This window comes from Bos javanicus, chromosome 6 (assembly GCF_032452875.1).
Source record: "Bos javanicus breed banteng chromosome 6, ARS-OSU_banteng_1.0, whole genome shotgun sequence".
Classification (NCBI taxonomy): Eukaryota; Metazoa; Chordata; class Mammalia; order Artiodactyla; family Bovidae; genus Bos; species Bos javanicus.
The window spans coordinates 76,881,656-76,906,991 of NC_083873.1; positions in this window are offsets into that span (position 1 = coordinate 76,881,656).

The following is a 25,336-nucleotide window of genomic DNA, read 5'->3' on the forward strand; positions in this document are numbered from 1 at the left end:
GACCACATGGACTGCAGCCTGCCAGGTTCCTCTGTCCATGGGATTCTCCAGGCAGTAACACTGGAGTGGGTTGCCATTTCCCTCTCCAGGGTAGCACAGCACATTTATTATGATTATTCAGGGGGAAATGTCCCTATAGGATACACACACAAAAGTATTCATGGGTGACAGTGCATTATGACAGCAGTTTACTCTCAAATGGCTTAGGAAAAAAAATTAATTATACTGCACATGCAACTTTCCTGTAAGTTTGAGATTGACTTTCAAATAGAAACTAAAACAAAACTATGGAGAAATATCTTTACCAATAGATTAAATGTTCAGAATCCTATGAATAAAGAAACTTTTTTTTAAAGGAGGAGGAGATTTTTTCATTAAGGTACAGTTGATTTACAATGTTTCAGGTATACTGAAAGTGATCAGTTATATATGTGTACATATACACACATAAAGACTTCTCTGTAGTTCATACATACAGAATCTGCCTGCAATGCAGGAAACCCAGGTTTGATTCCTGTGTTGGGAAGATCCTCTGGAGAAGGGAATGGCAACTGACTTCTTTATGGTCTAGTTCTCACATCTATACATGACTACTGGAAAAAAATATAGCTTTGATGAAATGGACCTTTGTCGGCAAAACAATGTCTCTGCTTTTTAATACAATGTCTAGATTTGTCAGAGCTTTCCTTCCAAGGAGCGGCATCTTTTAATTTCATGGCTACAGATACTGTTCAAAGTGATTTGGGAGCCCCAAAATTAAAATTTGCCACTGTTTCCATTCCCCCCATCTGTTTGCCATGGAGTGATGGGACTGGATGTTAAGATCTTAGTTTTTTGAATGTTGAGTTTCAAGTCACCTTTTCCTCTCCTTTTTCACCTTCATCAAGAGGCTCTTTAGTTCCTCTTCACTCTCTGCCATTAGAGTGGTATCATTTGTATATCTGAGGTTGTTAATATTTCTCCTGGCAATCTTGATTCCAGCTTGGGATTTATCCAGGCTGGCATTTGGCATGATGTACACTGCATATAGGTCTTCCCAGGTGACTCAGTGATAAAGAATCCACCTGCAGTATAGGAGACAGAAGTTCTATCCCTGGGTTGGTAATATACCTTGGAGAAGGAAATGGCAACACGTTTCAGTATTTTTGCCTGGAAAATCCTATGGACAGCAGAGCCTGGTGGGATACAGTCTATTGGGTTGCAAGAGTTGTACAGAGTGACAAAACAACATCTCTACGTGGAAGTTAAATAAGCAGGATGATAATAAACAACCTTGTCATACTCCTTTCCCAATATTGAGCCAATCAGTTGTTGCATGTTTGGTTCTGACTGTTACTTCTTGACCCAATACAGGTTTCTCAGGAGACAGGTAAAGTGGTGTGGTCCTTACATCTCTAAGAATTTTTCCACAGTTTATTGTGATCCTCCCAGTCAAAGGCATTAGCTTGGTCAATGAAACAGAAGTAGATGCTTTTCTGGAAATTGATGGGTACTTGGTCAAAATTACAATATCTTACAATTTTACTCCATTTGTTGATAAAAGTTTTAATGTCTGTAATGAACTTTAACAGCATATAAGGTACTAAATAAGAGTAAAGTGTCATCGTCAGATCAGATCAGATTAGTCACTCAATCATGTCTGACTCTTTGTGACCCCATGAATTGCAGCACACCAGGCCTCCCTGTCCATCACCAACTCCCAGAGTTCACCGAGACTCACGTCTATCGAGTCAATGATGCCATCCAGCCATCTAATCCTCTGTCATCTCCTCCTGCCCCCAATCCCTCCCAGCATCAGAGTCTTTTCCAATAAGTCAACTCTTTGCATGAGGTGGCCAAAGTACTGGAGTTTCAGCTTTAGCATCATTCCTTCCAAAGAAATCCCAGGGCTGATCTCCTTCAGAATGGACTGGTTGGATCTCCTTGCAGTCCAAGGGACTCTCAAGACTCTTCTCCAACACCACAGTTCAAAAGCATCAATTCTTCGATGCTCAGCTTTCTTCGCAGTCCAACTCTCACATCCATACATGACCACAGGAAAAACCATAGCCTTGACTAGACGAAACTTTGTTGGCAAAGTAATGTCTCTGCTTTTGAATATGTTATCTAGGTTGATCATAACTTTCCTTCCAAGGAGTAAGCATCTTTTAATTTCATGGCTGCAGTCACCATCTGCAGTGATTTTGGAGCCCAGAAAAATAAAGACTGACACTGTTTCCACTGTTTCCCCATCTGTTTCCCATGAAGTGATGGGACCGGATGCCATGATCTTCATTTTCTGAAGATCATGTTGAGCTTTAAGCCAACCTTTTCACTCTCCACTTTCAGTTTCATCAAGAGGCTTTTGAGTTCCTCTTCACTTTCTGCCATAAGGGTGGTGTCTTCTGCATATCTGAGGTTGTTGATATTTCTCCCAGCAATCTTGATTCCAGCTTGTGTTTCTTCCAGCCCAGCGTTTCTCATGATGTACTCTGCATATAAGTTAAATAAACAGGGTGACAATATACAGCCTTGATGTACTCCTTTTTCTATTTGGAACCAGTCTGTTGTTCCATGTCCAGTTCTAACTGTTGCTTCCTGACCTGCATACAGATTTTCAAGAGGCAGATCAGGTGCTCTGGTATTCCCATCTCTTTCAGAATTTTCCACAGTTTATTGTGATCCACACAGTCAAAGGCTATGGCATAGTCAATAAAGCAGAAATAGATGTTTTTCTGGAACTCTCTTGCTCTTTCCATGATCCAGCGGATGTTGGCAATTTGATCTCTGCTTCCTTTGCCTTTTCTAAAACCAGCTTGAACATCAGGAAGTTCACAGTTCACATATTGCTGAAGCCTGGCTTGGAGAATTTTGAGCATTACTTTACTAGCGTGTGAGATGAGTGCAATTGTGCGGTAGTTAAGCATTCTTTGGCATTGCCTTTTTTGGGATTGGAATGAAAACTGACCTTTTCCAGTCCTGTGGCCACTGCTGAGTTTTCCAATTTGCTGGCATATTGAGTGTGGCACTTTCACAGCATCATCTTCTAGGATTTGAAATTGCTAAATTGGAATTATATCACCTCCACTAGCTTTGTTCGTAGTGATGCTTTCTAAGGCCCACTTGACTTCACATTCCAGGATGTCTGGCTCTAGGTGAGTGATCACACCATCGTGATTATCTGGGTCGTGAAGATCTTTTTTGTACAGTTCTGTGTATTCGTGCCATCTCTTCTTAATGTCTTCTGCTTCTGTTAGGTCCATACCATTTCTGTCCTTTATCGAGCCCATCTTTGCATGAAATGTTCCTTTGGTATCTCTGATTTTCTTGAAGAGATCTCTAGTCTTTCCCATTCTGTTGTTTTCCTCTATTTCTTTGCATCGATTGCTGAAGAAGGCTTTCTTATCTCTTCTTGTTATTCTTTGGAACTCTGCATTCAGATGTTTATATCTTTCCTTTTTCCTTTGCTTTTCGCTTCTCTTCTTTTCACAGCTATTTGAAAGGCCTCCCCAGACAGCCATTTTGCTTTTTTGCATTTCTTTTCCATGGGGATGGTCTTGATCCCTGTCTCCTGTACAATGTCACAAACCTCCATCCATAGTTCATCAGGTACTCTATCAGATTTAGTCCCTTAAATCTATTTCTCACTTCCACTGTATAATCATAAGGGACTGGATTTAGGTCATACCTGAATGGTCTAGTGGTCTTCCCTACCTTCTTCAATTTAAGTCTGAATTTGGCAATAAGGAGTTCATGGGCTGAGCCACAGTCAGCTCCTGGTCTTGTTTTTGCTGACTGTATAGAGCTTCTCCATCTTTGGCTGCAAAGACTGTAATCAATCTGATTTTGGTGTTGACCATCTGGTGATATCCATGTGTAGAGTCTTCTCTTGTATTGTTGGAAGAGGGTGTTTGTTATGACCAGTGCATTTTCTTGGCAAAACTCTATCAGTCTTTGCCCTGCTTCATTCCATATTCCAAGGCCAAATTTGCCTGTTACTCCAGGTGTTTCTTGACTTCCTACTTTTGCATTCCAGTCCCCTATAATGAAAAGGACATATTTTTTGGGTGTTAGTTCTAAAAGGTCTTGTAGGTCTACATTGAACCGTTAAACTTCAGCTTCTTCAGCGTTACTCATTGGGGCATAGACTTGGATTACTGTGATATTGAATGGTTTGCCTTGGAAATGAACAGAGATCATTCTGTCGATTTTGAGATTGCATCCATGTACTGCATTTCAGACTCTCTTGTTGACCATGATGGCTACTCCACTTCTAAAGGATTCCTGCCTGCAGTAGTAGATATAATGGTCACCTGAGTTAAATTCACCCATTCTAGTCCATTTCAGTTCACTGATTCCTAGAATGTCGACATTCACTCATGCCATCTCTTGTTTGACCACTTCCAATTTGCCTTGATTCATGGACCTGACACTCCAGGTTCCTACGCAATATTGCTCTTTACAGCATCGGACCTTGCTTCTATCACCAGTCATATCCACAGCTGGGTATTGTTTTTGCTTTGGCTCCATCCCTTCATTCTTTCTGAAGTTATTTCTCCACTGATCTCCAGTAGCACGTTGGGCACCTTACAACAGATTGAAAATCACATAAAACTTCTATTTTATTTAGTTAAAAAGAAATATTTATATATTTTGTCATTAAGAAAGTTGGATCAAGGGTAGATAAAAATTTGAATAATCTAAACAGCTTAAGGTCCTGCCCCAAAATGCTAATATTCTGACTAGAAATGAAACCAAGATTAAAACACAAAGCCAAACACAACTTAAATGTTCTTAGAGAAAAGTAAAATGCCTTTTGAAATTTGAATTTGCACACTAAGGCAGGCAATCATATACAATATTGGAAAGTCAAAGCTATCAAGCAAGAAAAAAGCTTACCATTTAGAAATAATACTTCAGAATGTAACAGAGTTTAAAAGAACACTTTAAATGTTGTTAGGCCATTTTTGTGTCCTCTCTCATGAGTTGGTATATTGTCAGACTCTTTTCCAAAAAAATACAGATATTTTATTCCCATTTTATTTTTCCTCTAGTTGGAGAAAAGCAGAAGGAAAAAACTCAAATTGTCCTACATTTTTTTTTACAGAAACACACCAGCACCTCTATTCTCTAATTCCTCTTTCCAATAGGAAGGTATAGCAAGTAAGTTAATATTCTTATTAATCTAAAGGCATTCTGCATGGTGGATTCTTCCAGCAGAACTGAATTAGATACAGGAAGCGCTGAGTGGTGGAAGGAATTATCAGGGCGCTTGTAAAATTTAAGTAATCTATTTGTTGTGGTTTGGTACATTTTTGATCAATGTCAATAACAAGACCACACATTTCTATATGTGAATGATAAATTAGATATAAGTCCAAGAGAGAATATCTTTACTAAATAAAAATACAACATCTTCAGGTTTGGTTAGCCTGAGCTTCTGTATGTAAGCCAAATGTAAAATGTTTGAGTGAGAGAAACAGAGGAATAATATTCCTATTAGAGATGGGAGAACTCAATTCAGAGTCACAAACCATTCTAGTGCTAGTGCTAGTCCAGACTCAGCTGCTCACTATTTAAAATACTTACACCTTGAAACCCAGGTGTCTAACTCCCAAAATGAAAGATTCTTATACAATTCTGAATTTACATGATAATATTATAATAGATTTTGTTGGACCTTTTTTATATTAAAAATTAATTAGAAAAATGGAAATTATGCATAACTAAAAAGAGAACCTATTATATTGGAAAACTTTATAAAGGTATGTTTGTAGTCATATGTTTTTGAGGGCAAAAAGAAATTTCTCTTGAGAATATAATAAATAAATCTTTAAGTATAGGACACGGTTTTATTCTGTTTTTGCTTTTATTATACTATAAACATTTAGTATATGTTCAACTACTCTGACAATGGACCAATTAGTTACATCTTTCTGTTGCAAGATTCACAAATATAGCTTTGTGGCCCATAGTGAGCTAGTGAAAGTCATTCAGTCGTGTCCAACTCTTTGCCATTCCATGGACTGTCCATGGAATTCTCCAGGCCAGAATACTGTAGTGGGTAGCCTTTGCCTTCTCCAGGGGATCTTCCCAACCCAGGAATTGAACCCAGGTCTTGCATTGCAGGCAGATTCTCTACCAGCTGAGCCACAGGGAAGCCCCATTATACTGACGTAGGTAGCCTATCCCTTCTCCAGTGGATCTTCCTGACTTAGGAATGCAACTGGGGTCTCTTGCATCACAGGTGAGTTCTTTACCAACTTATCTATCAGGGAAGCCCTACTATACTATGTATAGTATGTGGCCCATACTACTCAGTTATTCTCGGTTATTTAAATTTCATTTTTTATAAATAAAAATATATCAGAAAATAACATTATTATTTTTTCTTTCAAAAATGCTGGTATACCAAATAGTAAATGCTGTGTCCTACAAATCCAACAAAAAAATTTACTCAATCATATAAACATTGGCAAAATTGTGTGTTTTATCCAGGGAGAGAAGTAGTCATTACATAATGTGAGGAAATCAGAGGTCTATGTCACTCATTTTGACAGTGCAGCATGATTAGTCCTTTGTGAAATCTACACTGGTTTAGGACTGATTATCACTTTTCTTCTTTCAGCAAACAATTTGGTCCAGTCAACCAGCAAAGAACTTTTTATCAAGCCACTGTTAAAATAAGCCTGTTTATATGTACTGTAAGGCTTCCTTGGTGGCCAATGGTAAAGAATCTGCCTACCAAGGCAGGAGACTTGGGTTAGATCTCTGGATGAAGAAGATCCCCTGGAGAAGGAAATGGCAACCCACTCCAATATTCTTGCCTGGGATATCCCATGGACAGAGCAGCCTGGTAGGCTAGAACCTGTGGGGTAGCAAAAGAGTCAGACACCATTTAGTGACTAAAAAACAACAATATATCTACTGTAACATTCAACCTCCAAGAGAGCCCCCCAAAATTATCACGTCCTAGTGTTTCTGGCCTTGTATAACTCCCATCACATTAGATAGAGCTGATATATGTATCTAATGGAGAATTAAGAATATGACAGAGTGAATTCTGAGACTAAGTCATAAAAGACAGTGGCTTCTGTCTTACACTTTCTCTTGGACTGCTTTCTGCATGAGAAGTTAGCTATTATATATAGATGATATATTGATGCATTCATACCCATGAAAATGTCCAAATGGAGAAAAGTAAAGCATCCTGACAACAGCCAATGAAGAACTAAGACCTTCTCCAGAGAGCAGTGATGTTGAATGAACTATCTTGGAAGAGAATCCTCCAGTCCTTGTCAAGTCTTCAAATGAATACAATTCTAGCCAACCTCCTAATTGCAAACTTCTAAGAGCTCTGTCATCAGAACCACCCAACTGAACTGCACCTAGATTCCTGACCCTCTAATTCTAAAATAATAAATGTTTATAGTTTTAATTAGCTAATTTAGGGAGTAATTCATTATACAATAATAGATAACTAGTACTATTAAAAACTTTGATTTTGTTGTTTAAAAAGTTTTTTGTCAACACCACTTCATCATACACACACATATACACATGCATTCACATGCACTTTTACAAATGCATATGGAAAGCATATTCTAAAAGTTATTTTTTAGAGAATTCCTTGGCAGTCCAGTGGCTAAGACTTCAACTTCCAATACAGGGGGTGTAGGTCCAATCCCTGGTCAGGCAGCTAAGATCACACATGACTCATGGCCAAAAACCCAAAGTATAAAACAGAAGTAATAGTGCAACAAATTCAATAAAGACTTTAAAAATAGTCCATATCAAAAAAAATCTTTATGATAAAAACTCTTCAGAAATCAGCATAGAAAGAACCTACCTTAACATATTAAAGACTATATACAACAAACCAACAGCAAACACTATTCTCAATGGTGAAAACCTGAAAGAATTTCCTCTAAGATCAGGAATAGGATAAGGGTGCCCACTCTCACCATTAAAATTCAATATAGGTTTGAAAGTCCTAGCATAGCAATCAGAGAAGAAAAAGAAACAAAAAGAATTCAGATTGGAAAAGAAGTAAAACTCTCACTGTGAGCTGATGACCTGATACCACACACAGAAAACCCTAAAACTGCCACCAAAAAATAATGGAGCTAATCAGTGAATTTAGTAAAGTTGCAGGATATAAAATTAATACACAGAAATCCCTTGCATCCCTATACACTAACAATGAAATTTCAAAAAGAGAAGTTAAGTAAACAATCTCATTCACTTGAGACAACAAAAAAATTAAATACCTAGGAATAAACCTACCTAAAGAGACAAAAGAACTATATGCAGAAAACTATAAGACACTAATGAAAGAAATCAAAGGCAACACAAATGGATACAGAGGTATATCGTGTTCTCAGATTGGAACAATCAATATTGTCAAAATGACTATATTACCTAAAGCAATCAAAAAATTCAATGATACACCTGTTAAACTATCAATGGCATTTTTCATAGAACTAGAACAAAAAAAAAAATTCACAATTTGTATGGAAACACAAAAGACCCCAAAAAGCCAAAGCAATCTTGAGGGAAAAAAAATGGTGCTCAAGGTATCAACTTCCCTGACTTCATACTATTCTACAAAGCTACAGTCATCAATACAGTATGGTTCTGGTACAAAAACAGAAATGTAGATGAATGGAACCAGATAGAAAGCCCAAAGATAAACCCATGCACACATGAGCACATTGTCTTTGACAAAGGAGGCAAGAATACACAGGGGAGAAAAGACAGCTTCTTCAATAAGTGGTACTGGAAAAACCGAGCAGCTATGTGTACAAAAATGAAATTAGAACACCTCCTAACACCATACGCAAAATAAACTCAAAATGGATTAAAGACATAAAGACCAGAAACTACAGAGCTCTTAGAGGAAAACAGAGGTAGTATACTCCCTGATGTAAATCACAACAATATTCTCTATGACTCATCTTCTAGATTAATGGAAATAAAAACAAAAATAAACAGACGTAATGAACCTTAAAAGCTTTTGCACAGCAAAGGAAACTATAAATAAGATGAAACAACAACCCACATAATGGGAGAAAATGCCAAATGAAGCAACTGACAAAGGATCCCCAAAATATATAAGGACCTCATACAGCTCAATATCAAAAAAAACAACCCAATCAAAAAATGGGCTGAAAACCTAAACAGACATTTCTCTAATGAAGACATACAGATTGCCAACAAACACATGAAAAGATGCTCAACATTACTCATTATTATAGAAATACAAATCAAAACTAAATGAGGTATTACCTCACACCAGTCAACATGAACACCATCAAAAAATCTTCAAAAAATAAATACTGGGGAGGATGTGGAGAAAAGGGAGCCCTACTGCACTGTTGGTAGAAATGTAAACTGATATTGACATTATGGAAGACAGTATGGAGATTCCTTTATATACTAGGAATAAATCTACCATATAACACAGCAACCCCACTACTGGGCATATATCCTGAGAAAAACCATAATTCTAAAAAACACATGCACCCCAATGTTCATTATAGCAATAGTTACAACAGGCAGGACATGGAAGCAAACTAGATGTCCATCAACAGATGAATGGCTAAAGATGTGGTACACATATACAATGGAATATTATGCAGCCATAAAATGGAACAGATTTGAGTCAGCTGTATTAAAGTGGATGAACCTAGAGTCTGTTATACAAAATGAAGTAAGTCAGAAAGAGAAAAACAAGTATCAACACACATATATGGAATCTAGAAACAATATACTGATGAACCTAGTAGAGAACGGACTTGTGGACTAGGGGAAGGTGAAAGAGGGATGAACTGAGAAAGTAGCATTGTAATATTATAATGTAGCATTATAATATCATATGTAAAATAGATAATGAGAAGTTGTTATATAACACAGGGAGCCCAGCCTGGCCTGACCTAAAGGGGGTGGGATGCAGGGAAGAGAGGGAGGCTCAATTATATGTGCGTGTGTATTTACATATAAATATATATATATATATATAAAATTATGACTGATTTGTGTTGTTGTATAGCAGAACCCAACGTAACATTGTAAAACAGTTTCCTACCAGTTAAAAAAATAAAAATGTCTTTAAATTAAATAAAAATTATTTTTTACTTTGCTGCTGCTACTGCTGCTAAGTCGCTTCAGTCATGTCTGACTCTGTGCGACCTCATAGACGGCAGCCCACCAGGCTCCCCCGTCCCTGGGATTCTCCAGGCAAGAACACTGGAGTGGGTTGCCATTTCCTTCTCCAATGCATGAAAGTGAAAGTGAAGTCTCTCAGTCATGTCCAACTCTTAGCAACCTCATGGGCTGCAGCCTACCAGGCTCCTCCGTCCGTGGGATTTTCCAGGCAAGAGTATTGGAGTGGGGTGCCATTGCCTTCTATATGCACTCAAAAAATGTTCACCTTCTCTAAATAATTCCCTCATAGTTACTTTCCATGTGTCACTAGTGGTAAAGAACCCACTCGCCAATGCAGGAGATGTAAGAGACACAGTTCAATCCCTGGGTCAGGAAGATCCCCTGGAGAAAGGCATGGCAACCCATTCTGGTACTCTTGCTTGGAGAATCCCATGGACAGAGGAGTCTGGCAGGCTACAGTCCACAGGTTCACACAGAGTCAGACACAACTGAAGTGACTTAGCACAGTTACTTTCATTAAATTATTGCACTGAAATGTCAGGAATTGATGTCATATTTTTTAAATATTTGTATATTTAAAATAAATTTAATAGTTAGCAGCTACTTACTAAGAATAAGCCCAACACTATTACATAAGTATGTCATTAAAAAATAAACCATTTTCACTCTCTCAGACATTTGGTGTTCCCATGACTCAAACAGTTTATGTTACCAACAGGACTTCTTATTTTGACATGCATAAAGGTAGTCTCAGAAAATTTTGTACCTAACACTAAACATGTAAGTTTGCCATCAACATACAATGCTTGGCTAAGGTCTTTACCATAATACACCAGAAATTCATAAGTGTTGAATGTTGCCGCTTCAGCTAGCTTGCCTGCTTCCCCCAAAGAATTCTGAAGTGGAACATCTTGAAGACATTCCCATATTTAACACCACAGGAAACCACTTTTGCACTCCCAATTTGTTGTGAGTTTTTTTCAAGTAGGGGAACTACAGTTTGGAAAAGCATGCAAGGGTTGTTTATTTCCTACACACTGGCCATCTTGCTGTGAGAAAAGGGAAGCTCCCATCACAAGCTTCTGCAGAAATGGCTCTGATTGGCACTCTGCTGACTTGCTGATGTTAAGCACAGCCAGCAGAAGCCTGATTGTAATTATTCTTGTTCCTGCTTTCTGTGTATACATCAGGTGCAGCGGGGCTCTCAGGGATGTGCTGTTTAGTATCAAAACCCAACAGAGTTGGAGAGTTACCCTCACTCATTCACTGGTAGGCAAGGAAACACATTTAACATGGCTAAGTTGTTTGCAAGCCAAGTCAAACATAGCAGGGCTCATGATTGGCACCTAGCCAAGTGCTCATAGTGGGTGGTCAAAGCACATTTGTCTAATTTAATTGAATCATCACAGAGAGCTGTAAACTAAACTAGAGCTTTAAAAAGTTTCCATTATAGGCGCCAGCTTTTAACACTAAAGTATGGTGGCAGATTCATATTCTCAGAATGTGATTGCCAAGGCCTTTCTGGAAACTTCCTATAGTGTAGGCTAGAATTAGTATATGTGACCAGAGTCACATCCACAATGGAAGCTTCTGCTATAATTTTCTAGCCCTCCTAGACAAGCAATGAATTATCTAGTATCCTTTTAAAGAATCATTCTCTTTTTCAAATATCCAGAGTTATTTTCTATTTCTTACAGCTGAGAATCTTGACAATACAAGGGTCCTGCATATATTTCAGAATTTGAAGCTTTTAGGCAACTAAAACAGAGAAAATACAAACTTACAGAATCAGCATAGAACTTCCAAACACATTATATTATTAAGATATGCCATTTTAACATAATATTATTTTGAAATGACATCATAACACTAAAAATGTTAGAGAAATATATTTTTTTTAATTTAAAAGTCCCTTAGATTTATTATATTTAGCTTCATGGGGTACATAACTATTTTTCATAGTAAAAGCAGTGCTCCACACCAGTTGGAAATCACTGCTCTAGAACATTCTGCTGAATGTATATTTCTAACCACCCTTCGCAACATACCTCATAAACTACCATTTTATGTTATCTTTTGTACCCTCTATTTGTTTCCTTTCTTTCCTATGTCATGACATTGAAATAGATTTAAATAATTTATCAGTCTGCAGGATAAACCAGGTTTGAAGAAGTGGCTTAAAAAGATGTAAAACCGAAAATTGATCTATAGAGGAAACACAATCTCTATCAAAACCCCAAATGGCTTATTTTGCATAAATTGACAAGCTAAATCTAAAATTTATAAGGAAATGCAAGAAACCCAGAAAAACCCCAAAAATTGAGACAAAAAAATAAGGTTGGAGATTTCTATTTTCTGATTTCAAAACTTACTGGAAAGCTATAGTAAACAATACCTTGTGAAGTTAGCATATGCATATACATAAATAAAATAAAACTGACAATTCAGAAGTAAACCCAAACCTTTATGGTCAATTGATTATGTACAAGGCAATTCAATGAGGAAAGAACAGTTTTTTCAATAAATAGTGCTGAGACAATTTTTGCGTTCAGTTCAGTTCAGTCGCTCAGTCGTGTCCAACTCTTTGAAACCCCATGAACTGGTTTCCTCTCCAGCATGCCAGGTTTCCTCTCCATCACGTACTTCTGGAGTTTATCCAAACTCATGTCCAGTGAGTCGATGATGCCATCCAACTATCTCATCCTCTGTCGTCCACTTCTCCTCCTGCCCTCAATCTTTCCCAGCATCAGGGTCTTTTCAAATGAGTCAGCCCTTTGCATCATGTGGCCAAAATATTGGAGTTTCAGCTTCAACATCAGTCTTCCAGTGAATACCCAGGACTGATCTCTTTCAAGATGGACTGGTTGGATCTCCTTGCTGTCCAAGGGACTCTCAAGAGTATTCTCCAAAACCACAGTTCAAAAGCAACAATTCTTCAGCGCTCAGCTTTCTTCAGAGTCCAACTCCCACATCCATACATGACTACTGGTAAAACCATAGCCTTGACTAGATGGACATTTGTTGGCAAAGTAATGTCTCTGCTTTTCAATATACTGTCTAGTTTGGTCATAACTTTCCTTAAAAGAAGTAAACATCTTTTAGTTTCACGGCTGCAATCACCATCTGCAGTGAGTTCAGAGCCCAAAAAAGCCAATGTTTCCACTGTTTCCCCATCTATTTGCCATGAAGTGATAGGACCGGATGCCATGATCTAGTTTTCTGAATGTTGAGCTTTAAGCCAACTTTTCCATTCTCCTCTTTCACTTTCATCAAAAGGCTCTTTAGTTCTTCTTCACTTTCTGCCATAAGGGTGGCATCATCTGCAGGTTGTTGGTATTTCTCCTAGCAATCCCAATTCCACCTTGTGCTTCCTCCAGCCCAGCATTTCTCATGATGTACTCTGCATATAAGTTAAATAAGCAGGGTGACAATATACAGCCTTGATGTACTCTTTTTCCTATTTGGAACCAGTCTGTTGTTTCATGTCCAGTTCTAACTGTTGCTTCCTGACCTCAATACAAGTTTCTAAAGAGGCAGGTCAGGTGGTCTGGTATTCCCATCTCTTTCAGGATTCTCCACAGTTTATTGTGATCCACACAGTCAAAGGCTTTGACATAGTCATTAAAGCAGAAATAGATGTTTTTTCTGGAACTCTGGCTTTCTCGATGATCCAGCAAATTTTGGCAATTTGATCTCTGGTTCCTCTGCCTTTTCTAAAACCAGCTTAAACCTCTGGAAGTTCATGTTCACAAATTGCTGACCCTGGCTTGGAGAATTTTGAGCATTACTTTACTAGCATGTGAGATGAGTGCAATTGTGTTGTAGTTTGAGTATTCTTTGGCATTGCCTTTCTTTGGGATTGGAATGAAAACTGACCTTTCCAGTTCTGTGGCCACTGCTGAGTTTTCCAAATTTGCTGGCATATTGAGTGTAGCACTTTCACAGCATCATCTTTTAGGATTGGAAATAGCTCAACTGGAATTCCATCACCTCCAATAGCTTTGTTCATAGCAATGCTTCCTAAGGCCGATTTGACTTCACATTCCAGGATGTCAGGCTCTGGGTGAGTGATCACACCATCGTGATTATCTGGGTCATGAAGCTATTTTGTACATTTCTTCTGTGTATTCTTATCACCTCTTCTTAATATCTTCTCTTTCTGTTAGGTCCATATCATCTCTGTCCTTTATTGAGCCCATCTTTGCATGAAATGTTCCCTTGGTATCTCTTAATTTTCTTGAAGAGGTGTCTAATCTTTCCCATTCTATTGTTTTTCTCTATTTCTTTGCATTGATCACTGAGGAAGTATTTCTTATCTCTCCTTGCTATTCTTTGGAACTCTGCATTCAGATGCTTATATCTTTCCTTTTCTCCTTTGCTTTTCACTTCTCTTCTTTTCACAGCTATTTGTAAGGCCTCCTCAGACAGCCATTTTGCTTTTTTGCATTTTTTTTTCCTTAGGGATGGTCTTGATCCTTGTCTCCTGTACAATGTCACGAACCTCTATCCATAGTTCATCAGGCACTCTATCAGATTTAGTCCCTTAAATCTATTTCTCACTTCCACTGTATAATCATAAGGGATTTGATTTAGTTTATAACAGAATGGTCTAGTGGTTTTCCCCACTTTCTTCAATTTAAGTCTGAATTTGGCAATAAAGATTTCATGGTCTGGGCTACAGTCAGCTCTGGTCTTTTGCTAACTGTCTAGAGCTTCTCTATCTTTGACTGCAAAGAGTTTAACCAATCTGATTTCAGTGTTGACCGTCTAGTGATGTCCATGTGTAGAATCTTCTCCTGTGTTGTTGGAAGAGGGTGTTTGCTATGACCAATGCATTCTCTTGGCAAAACTCTATTAGTCTTTGCCCTGCTTCATTCCATACTCCAAGGCCAAATTTGCCTGTTACTCCAGGTGTTTCTTGACTTCCTACTTTTACATTCCAGTCCCCTATAATGAAAAGGATACCTTTTTGGGGTGTTAGTTCTAAAAGGTCTTATAGGTCTTCACAGAACTGTTCAACTTCAACTTTTTCAGTGTTACTGTTCAGGCATAGACTTGGATTACCATGATATTGAATGGTTTGCCTTGGAAACAAACAGAGGTCATTCTGTCGTTTTTGAGATTGCATCCAAATACTGCATTTCAGACTTTTTGTTGGCTATGATGGCTACTCCATTTCTTCTAAGGGATTTCTGCCCACAGTAGTAGATATGATGGTCATCTGAGTTTTAAATTCCCCCATTCCAGTCCATCTTTGTTCGCTGATTCCTAGAATGTTGGTGTTCACCCTTGCCGTCTCCTGCTTGACCACTTCCAATTTCCCTTGACTCATGGACCAAACATTCCAGGTTCCTATGCAGTATTGCTCTTTACAGCATTGGACCTTGCTTCTATCACCAGTCACTGGGTGTTGTTTTTGCTTTGGCTCCATCTTTTCATTCTTTCTGGAGTTGTTTCTCCATTGATCTCCAGTAGCATATTGGGCACCTACCGACCTGGGGAGTTCCTCTTTCAGTATCCTATCATTTTACCTTTTCATACTGTTCATGGGGTTCTCAAGGCAAGAATACTGAAGTGGTTTGCCATTTCCTTCTCCAGTGGACCACATTCGGTCAGACCTCTCCACCATGACCCCGTTCGTCTTGGGTTGCCCTGCACAACATGGCTTTGTTTCATTGAGTTAGATAAGGCTATGTTCCATGTGATAAGATTGGCTAGTTGTCTGTGATTGTGGTTTCAGCCTGTCTGCCCTCTGATGCCCTCTCTCAGCACCTACTGTGTTACTTGGGTAGATATATTTTTTTGCTTAGATACATTCAAAAGAATGAAGTTGTGGGCTCCCTTGGTGGCTCAATGGTAAAGAATCTGCCTGCCAATGCAGGAGACGGGTTCAATCTCTGGACAGGGAGGATTCCACATGCTGCAGAACAACTAAGCCCTTGTTCCACAACTACTGAGCCTGTGCTCTGGCATGCGGAGCCCACATGCCCTAGACCTGTGCTCAGCTGTGGTAGAAACCATCACAGGGAGAAGCCGCACACCACTGCAAATGGAGACTAGCCCCTGCTTACCCAAAAATAAATTTACTTTTTAAAAAGAATGAAGTTGGACACATATCTCAGAGCATATACAAAAATTAACTCAAAATGGATGAAATATATAACTGTAAGAACTAAAGTTATAAAACTCTTAGAAAAAAAATATAGATGTAAAACTTTGAAACTTTGGATTAAGCAACAGTATTCTAAGGCATCACACCAAACTACAGAAAAAAACAGATAAACTTGGTTTCAAAATTTAAAACTTCTGAACTTAAAAAGATACTACAAAAGGTGAAAAAACAACAGAAAATGAGAGAAAACTTTTGCAAGTTATGTATATGATAATGGTCTATTATCCTGAACATCTAAAAGCTACTATAATTCAATAATAAAAGGTCCAATAACCAATTTAAAAATTGCACAAAGGAACTGAACAAACATTTCTTCAAAGAATACATGCAGATGGCCAATATAAATATGAAAAAGAGACTCAGGCATTTGGGAATTAAAAATCAAAACTAAAGTGAGATACCACTTCACACCCGCTAGAATAACTATAATAAAATGACAGAAAATAAAAATGTTAGTGGAATGTGGAAAAATTGGGATCTACATACACTGCTAGGGAGAATGTAAAATGATGTGGTGACTTTGAAAAACAGTTGGCCAGTGGCACAGAAGACCCTTCTGAAAAAGGCTAAACCTTAAGGAGTAGAAAACAAATCAGTGATACCAGAGGCTTAGAGTAGAGGGAGTAGTTTCTTGCAAAGGGTTCACAGAAGAAAATTTTATGGTGATGAAATTTTCCTTTTTTCCACATAGGACTAGGGTATTAGCTGCATGACTATGCATATGTCAAGACACACAGAATTATACACAACAAAGACTGAACTTTCCTGTGTGCAAATTAAATAAGAGAGAGAGAAAATGACAAGCAAGTCAAGAGATTTCAGGATGGACTGTAGACTGTGACCAAAAATATGTCATCACATTACAAATATATTACATAACTTCACTGAAGGTGGTAAAAAAACTGACCTAAATAACTTGAAAACAGTGTTTCAACTGGTAGGTATCAGCTCAAGACAAAATAAATTATATACAACCACTATTGTCTTGTTGGTAAATTTGTCTTTCATAGAGATACGGATTTGTAATTCTGAACACATTTTATATATACCATATATACACTATATGTATATATATGTATAATTAAATTATAATCAAACATATAATTAAATAAATTGCACCTAGTTTCTCACTTCCAGAGAACATACTTACAAATAAGCAAAGCAAAATGTCTACAGTAAACCCCATGGTGCTGAGGTTAGATTCAGAAATATATATGTGAACTTATTTTTATTTTATTGTGCATACCAATAGATAGGTTCAGTAATATAGATCTGTGCATACATGGATTGGTGGTCATACATGTATTTGCTAGTTTTGTCAGTCAAGGATGTAAAAGGTGACATCCAGAAGTAATATAGCACACCCCACAACCAGATCATGATTTCTAAATACCTGACTCCCAAAAGATTTAGGGGCTTTCCTGGTGGCTCAGTAATAAAGAATCCACCTGCAATGCAAAAGACCCAGGTTCAATCCCTGGGTAGGAAAGATCCCCTGGAGGAGGAAATGGCAACCACTCCAGTATTCTTGCCTGGAAAATTCCATGGACAGTGGAGCCTGACAGGTTACAGTCCATAGGTCTGACTCACAAAGGTTACAGTGTTTGTGTCTGACTCACAAAGAGTCAAATATTACTGAATGACTAACGTGAAAAGATTTTACTTGAAGAAATGATTTATTCTAACACTATAACTGAGGAAACACAAGATGAACCTGCTGCATCACACACTCTGAGAGAGAAAATAAGGACTTGAGAAGGGCAGAATACATAATGGTCCTTGTCAGAGAGAAAGAGACCAAAAAAGCTCCCAATGGCCAAGACTGGAACAATTTTTACAATACAATACAATGTGATACAATAAAATACAATTACAATAAAATAAAGACCATACTAAATTATATACCCAAAGAATAATAAATAATCATTAATCCATAATTCATAAAAATCACTGTAATCATTTACTTTGGGGGAGATACTTTGAAGATTTGCAAGAATTCTGTTTCTCTTAATGGGTTTACTAGTTTTAGCATACATTGGTGAACTTTGCTCACAGCAACTACTAATGTAATATTATAGTTCCCTCAATTCTTCATTGAATTCTTCTATAATGAGATTTTTCCAACTTCCCATTTGTTTTTTTTAATCAATTATTTATATTATCATAGATTCAGTTCTATTCAGTCGCTCACTCTTTGCAACCCCCATAGGCTGCAGCACACCAGGCTTCCCTGTCCATCACCAACTCCCAGAGCTTGCTCAAACTCATGTCCATTGAGTCGGTGATACCATCCAACCATCTTATCCTCTATAATTTTGGATTATATGAATTATGGATTGGGTTTCCCTCGTGGCTCAGAGGTTAAAGCATCTGCCTGAAATGCGGGAGACCTGGGTTCGATCCCTGGGTGGGGAAGATCCCCTGGAAAAGGAAATGGCAACCCACTAGAGTACTCTTGCCTGGAGAATCCCATGGAGGAAGGAGCCTGGTAGGCTACAGTCCATGGGATCACATGATAATATAAATAATTGATTAAAAAAAACAAATGGGGAGTTGGAAAAAATCTCATTATAGAAGAATTCAATGAAGAATTGAGGGAACTAGAATATTACATTAGTAGTTGCTGTGAGCAAAGTTCATTGATGTATGCTAAAACTAGTAAAACCATTAAGAGAAACAGGATGCTTGCAAATCTTCAAAGTATCTCCCCCAAAATAAATAATTACAGTGATGTTTACGACGTGTCCACAAATTTGTTGCTATTCTTCCCTCCAGATCATGAAGTTTAACTCCTCTCCCCTTGTGTCTAAGTTGGATTTGGTGACTTGCATTTAACAAGGGAAATACAGTAATCATACAATAGAGAAATTTGACAGACACTACCTTAAAAATATATCAGTTTTCTAAGATTATATTAACAAACTAACACAAACTCTGGTGTAAAACAACAGAAATGTATTTTTCTGACAGTGTGGGAAGCTAACAATCTGAGATCAACTTGTTGGTAGGGTCATGCTTCCTCTTGAGGTTCTAGAAAAGAATAAAATTTTTCCTCTTTCTTCTAATGATTACTGCCAATGCTTGGCATTCTTTGGCTTCACTCCAGTATCTGCCTTTGTCTCTGTATGGCCCTTTTCCCTGCTTGTCTGTGTTATATTTCCAAATTTCCCTCTTAAGTGCACAACAGTCATTGGATTTAGGGTCCAATCTAATCTAGTATGATGTCATCTAAACTTGATTACATCTGCACATACCTTATTTACAAAAAAAGGTCATATTTTCATGTTCCGAGTGGACATGAATTCTGTGAGATAGTCTTAGTACAAGTGATCAGGTCAATACCAAAGTAAAAGTCACGTTGATACCATCTTCCTACTGATTTTACAAGAGCTGATTGAATGTGTTTGTAAACAATTCTATCATCTTTGGGTTGAAACCTGTTAATCATCTTTCCATGTGCATTATGATTTTCCTGATTCTTCCTGTGCTGAGTAATTTTGGATTTTTACTCTAGACATTTTGAACACTATGCTATGAAGCTTTGTATCTTTTTCAAGTACTACATCAATGTCTTTGTTTTAGCAGGTAATCAATCCCAGTGGGTACAGGTTTCAGGACCTGACCAACATTTCTTAGCTTGTTCTATTTTTAACAGCTTTATTGTGCTTTTTAGACACATCCTGTGTTTTTGTCACTTATTGGTTTGATCAGCCTGGGACTTGTTTGGGAATCACTCCCATGGTTCATCACTCAAAGCTGTTTGTATGCTATTTAGAACTTCCCAGGTGATGCTAGTGGTAAAGAACCTGCCTGACAATACAGGAGATACAAGAGACGTGGGTTTGACCCCCTGAAGGAGAACATGGCAATCTCCTCCAGTATTTTTGCCTGGAAAATTTCTTGGACAGAGAAGCCTGGCTGACTACACTCCATGGGGTCCCAAAGAGTCAGACATGACCGAGCACAATAGCACACATGCTATTTAGACTCACATCTATGCAAATACATCAGTGGGGTGATCTCAAGAGTTTATATAAAATTTATATGGGGTAGGTTTTCAAGCTGCTTCCTCTCTATGATTCCCTGGGTAATTTTCAGTTCATCAAGGCTTCTCTTAATCTTCCAACCAGAAAGCAGAGGCTCTGTTGACCTCACTGTACCACACACTTCCTGGCATGGAATAGAGTAGGGTGTGCTGTGCTGTGCTTAGTTGCTCATTTGTGTCCAACTCTTTGTGACCCCATGGACTGTAGCTCACCAGGCTCCTCTGTCCATGAGGATTCTCCACGCAAGAATTCAGGAGTGCATTGCCATGCCCTCCTCCAGAGGATCTTCCCAACCCAAGGATTGAACCCAGGTCTCCCGCATTGCAGGTGAATTCTTTACCATCTGAGTCACCAGAGAAGCCCAAGAATACTGGAGTGGATAGCCTATCCCTTCTCCAGGTGATCTTCTTGACCCAGGAATCTTAACTGGGGTCTCCTGCATGGCAGGCAGATTCTTTACCAGTTGAGCTACCAGGGAAGTCCCTAGGGAAGGATGGAGAGAGACAAGTGACAAGGCTTTATTCCACCCCCTTGAGAGCACATTTCCTCTGATTAGAGAGGAAGTTTCTCCTCCCTCTTAACTTTGGGCACTAGTGGGCCCATGCTATCACCACTATTGCTAGATCTCTTTCCTACCCATCAGTCATAAAATGGAGAACTTCTCCTGGAGCTTTCTCTGTCTTTGTTAATATCCATTAGTGAGTTTCAGACTGCCTTGAGTCCAGGCTAGGAAATAAGGGGGAGAAATGATAAATTCACTAGCAGTCCAATGGCACTAAAATTTGGGGGCTTATTTTGTTTCTATTTAATTTTAAACTCCTCAGATCACTGCTTCATTAATGATCATTTAGTAGAACAGACAGGGTGAAATATGCTTATTCCTTTTATCTGGAACAAGAATCAACAAAAATGAGATGAACTGGAAATAAATAACAGAAAGATATTGGAAAAACCTCTATATATTTGGAAGTTAAAAATATATTCTAAATAAACAGCATATATCAGGAATATTAGAATTTATTTTAGACTATTGAAAATAAAACTACAACATCAAAATCTGATGAAAAAATATGAAACAGTGCTTAGAGTAAAAACTATACCATTGGAGATTCATAAAAGAACAGAAGATATGAAAATCTGTAAACCAAGCTTTAAAGGGTAGCAGAATGTACCCCTCCAAAATATGTCCACTTTGGCATATTGATTATTTTTAACTATAAACATGTCAGTTTAGTTCAGTCACTCAGTCGTGTCTGACACTTTGCAACCCCAATGGACTGCAAAACACTAGGCTTCCCTGTCCATCACCAACACCCGGAGCTTGCTCAAACTCGTGTCCATCGAGTCAATGATGCCATCCAACCATCTCATCCTCTGTTGTCCCCTTCTCTTCTTACTTTCAATCTTTCCCCGCATCAGGGTCTTTTCTAATAAGTCAGCTCTTCACATCAGGGGCCAAAGTACTGGAGTTTCAGCTTCAGCATCAGTTCTTCCAATGAATATTCAGGACTGATTTCCTTTAGGATGGACTGGTTGGATCTACTTGAAGGCCAAGAGTCTCTCAAGAGACTTCTCCAACATTACATTTCAAAAGCATCAATTTTTTGATGCTCAGTTTTCTTTATAGTCCAACTTTCACATCCATACATGAATACTGGAAAAACCATAGCTTTGACTAGATAGACCTTTGTCAGCAAAGCAACAACATCTCTGCTTTTTAATATGCTGTCTAGGTTGGTCATAGCTTTCCTTCGAAGGAGCAAGTGTCTTTAATTTCATGGCTGCAATCACCATCTGCAGTGATTTGGAGCCCCAAAAATAAAGTCTCACTGTTCCCAATGTTTCTCCATCTATTTGCATGAAGTGGTGGGACTGGATGCCATAATCTTTGGTTTTGGAATGTTGAGTTTTAAGCCAGCTTTTTCACTCTCCTCTTTCACTTTCATCAAAAGGCTGTTTAGTTCTTCTTCGCTTTCTGCCATAAGGGCGGTGTCATCTGCATATCTGAGGTTACTGATATTTCTCCTGGCAATCTTGATACCAGTTTGTGTTTCATCCAGCCTACCATTTCTCATTATGTACTCTGCATAAAAGTTAAATTAGCAGGGTGACAATACACAGCCTTGACATACTCCTATTCCAGTTTGGAACTGGCCTGTTGTCCCACGTCCAGTTCTAACAGTTGCTAGAACTGTTTGATGTGCAAACAGGTTTCTCAGCAGGCAGGTAAGGTGGTCTGGATATTCTCATCTCTTTAAGAATTTTCCACAGTTTGTTGATCCACACAGTCAAAGGATTTGGCATAGTCAGTAAAGCAGAAATAAATGTTTTTCTGGAATTCTCTTACTTTTTCAATGATCCAACAGATGTTGGTGATTTTATCTCTGGTCCGTCTGCCTTTTCTAAATCCAGCTTGAACATCTGGAAGTTCTTGGTTCATGTAGTGCTGAAGCCTAGCTTGGAGGATCTTGAGAATTATTTTGCTGGAGTTTGAGATAAGTGCAATTGTGCAGGCATTTGAACATTCCTTGGCATTGCCTGTCTTTGGGATTGGAATGAAAACTGACCTTTTTCAGACCTGTGGCCACTGATGAGTTTTCCAAATTTGCTGGCATATTGAGTGCAGCCATTCACAGCATCATCTTTTAGAATTTGAAATAGCTGAACTGGAATTCCATCACCTCCTCTAACTTTGTTCATCGTGATGCTTCCTAAGGCCCACGTGACTTCAGACTTCAGGATGGCTGGCTCTAGGGGAGTGATCAGATCCTTGTGGTTATCTGAGTCTTTAAGATCTTTTCTGTATAATCCTCCTGTGTATTCTTGCCACCTCTTCTTAATATCTACTGCTTCTATTAGGTCCATACAGTTTCTACCCTTTCTTGTGCCCACCTTTGCCTGAAATGTTCCCTTGGTATGTCTTATTTTCTTAAAGACATCTCTAATCTTTCCCATTCTATTGTTTCCTCTATTTCTTTGCACCAATCACGTAGGAAGGCTTTCTTATCTCTTGCTATTCTTCAGAACCCTGCATTCAGATAGATATATCTTTTCTTTTCTTCTTTGCCTTTAGATTCTCTTCTTTTCTCAGCTATTTGGAAGACCTCCTCAGGCAACCATTTTGGCTTTTTACATTTCTTTTTCTTGGGGATATTTTGATCACGACCTCCTGTACAATGTTATGAACCTCTGTCCATAGTTCTTCTGGCACTCTGTCTATCATATCTAGTACCTTAAATCTATTTCTCACTTCCACTGTATAATCATAAGGAATTTTATTTACATCATATATGAATGATCTAGTGGTTTTCCCTACTTTCTTCAACTTAAGCCTGAATTTTCCAATAAGGAGTTCATGATCTGAGCCACAGTCATCTTCCAGTCTTGTTTTTGCTGACCACATAGAGCTTCTCCATCTTTGGCTGCAAAGAATATAATCAATCTGATTTCGGTGTTGACCATCTGGTAATGTCAGGCATAGAGTCACTTGACATACAGCATTTGAAATATAGCAAATTGAGGGAGAAGCCCTTTCTGAACTTTCTCTATATACTTAATGACAGACCTTCTAAAAGTGACCCAGTTGTCATAAATCTCCTCCCCAGGAGTTTCATCACCAGGGAAAATTGACATTGTCATAGATGAGACTAGAAATTGACACCACACCAGAAAAACTGTCTCAGAATATCATATTTCCCATGTCTTCTTCTAAGGGCCCATTCATCTTTCCAAAAAGTTATCTGCTCTCCCCTAGGAAACCTACAAGTACCTACCCTTTTCCTACTGAGATGGTACTTATGGCTGAATTCTAAACTACTTCTTTGAGTTAGATTCATTTTCCCTAGGTGTCTCACATGAAGCACATGTGATAAAAAAAAAATTTTTTTTTTTTTGGCTCATCTGTCTTTTATTACAGGGATCTTAGCTAACACTCAGAAACTGAAAAGTAAATGTATTAGTCACTCGGTCATATCTAACTCTTTGTGCCCCCATGGGTTGTAGCTCACCAGGCTCCTTTGTCCATGGAATTTTCCAGCAAGAATACTGGAATGGAGAGCCATTCCCTTCTCCAGGGGATCTTTCTGACCCAGGGATCAAACCTTGGTCTCCTGCATTGCCAGCAGATTCTTTACTGTCTGAGCCAGCAGGAAAGCCCGAGATATAGAAGGGTAGAAGAGAAATTGTTTTTTCTCTTCAACAGTTTCTGCCTTCAGAAACTGGATAAATGAGAAATATACAAGCCCAAAGCAAGGGGAAGAAAGGAGATAATAAAGGCAAAAGCAGAAATCAGTACAATTTAAAACAGAAAAGAAACAATAAAGAAAATTAAGGAAACCCAGTGTTGTTCTTTGAAAAGATACATAAGTCAACCTACGTATTGCTAAGATGATGATAGAGCAGACATGGTGAGAAGTAGTCAGATTCTGGATATATTTTGATGGTAGAGCCTCGAGTATGTTTTATGTACTAGCAGAAGGCTGTGAGGAAAAGAACCAAAGATTTCTTCAAGGGCTTAGGCCTAAACAACTAGATAAAACATTTGCCATGTAAAAGAAGGACTAAAGAATGAGCACTTTTCAAAAGGTTGGGAATTGGTTTATTCTACACCTAACAGAGGAACCCATTATATATTACTCAAATTTAAACCCACCTCTTGAGAAACCTATATACAGGTCAGGAAACAACAGTTAGAACTGGACATGGAACAGACTGGTTCCAAATAGGAAAAGGAGTACATCAAGGCTGTATATTGTCACCCTGCTTATTTAACTTATATGCAGAGTACATCATGAGAAACACTGGGCTGGACGAAGCACAGCTGGAATCAAGATTGCCAGGAGAAATATCAGTAACCTCAGATATGCAGATGACACCACCCTTATAGCAAAAATTGAAGAGGAACTAAAAAGCCTCTTGATGAAAGTGAAAGAGGAGAGTGAAAAGTTGGCTTAAAGCTCAACATTCAGAAAAC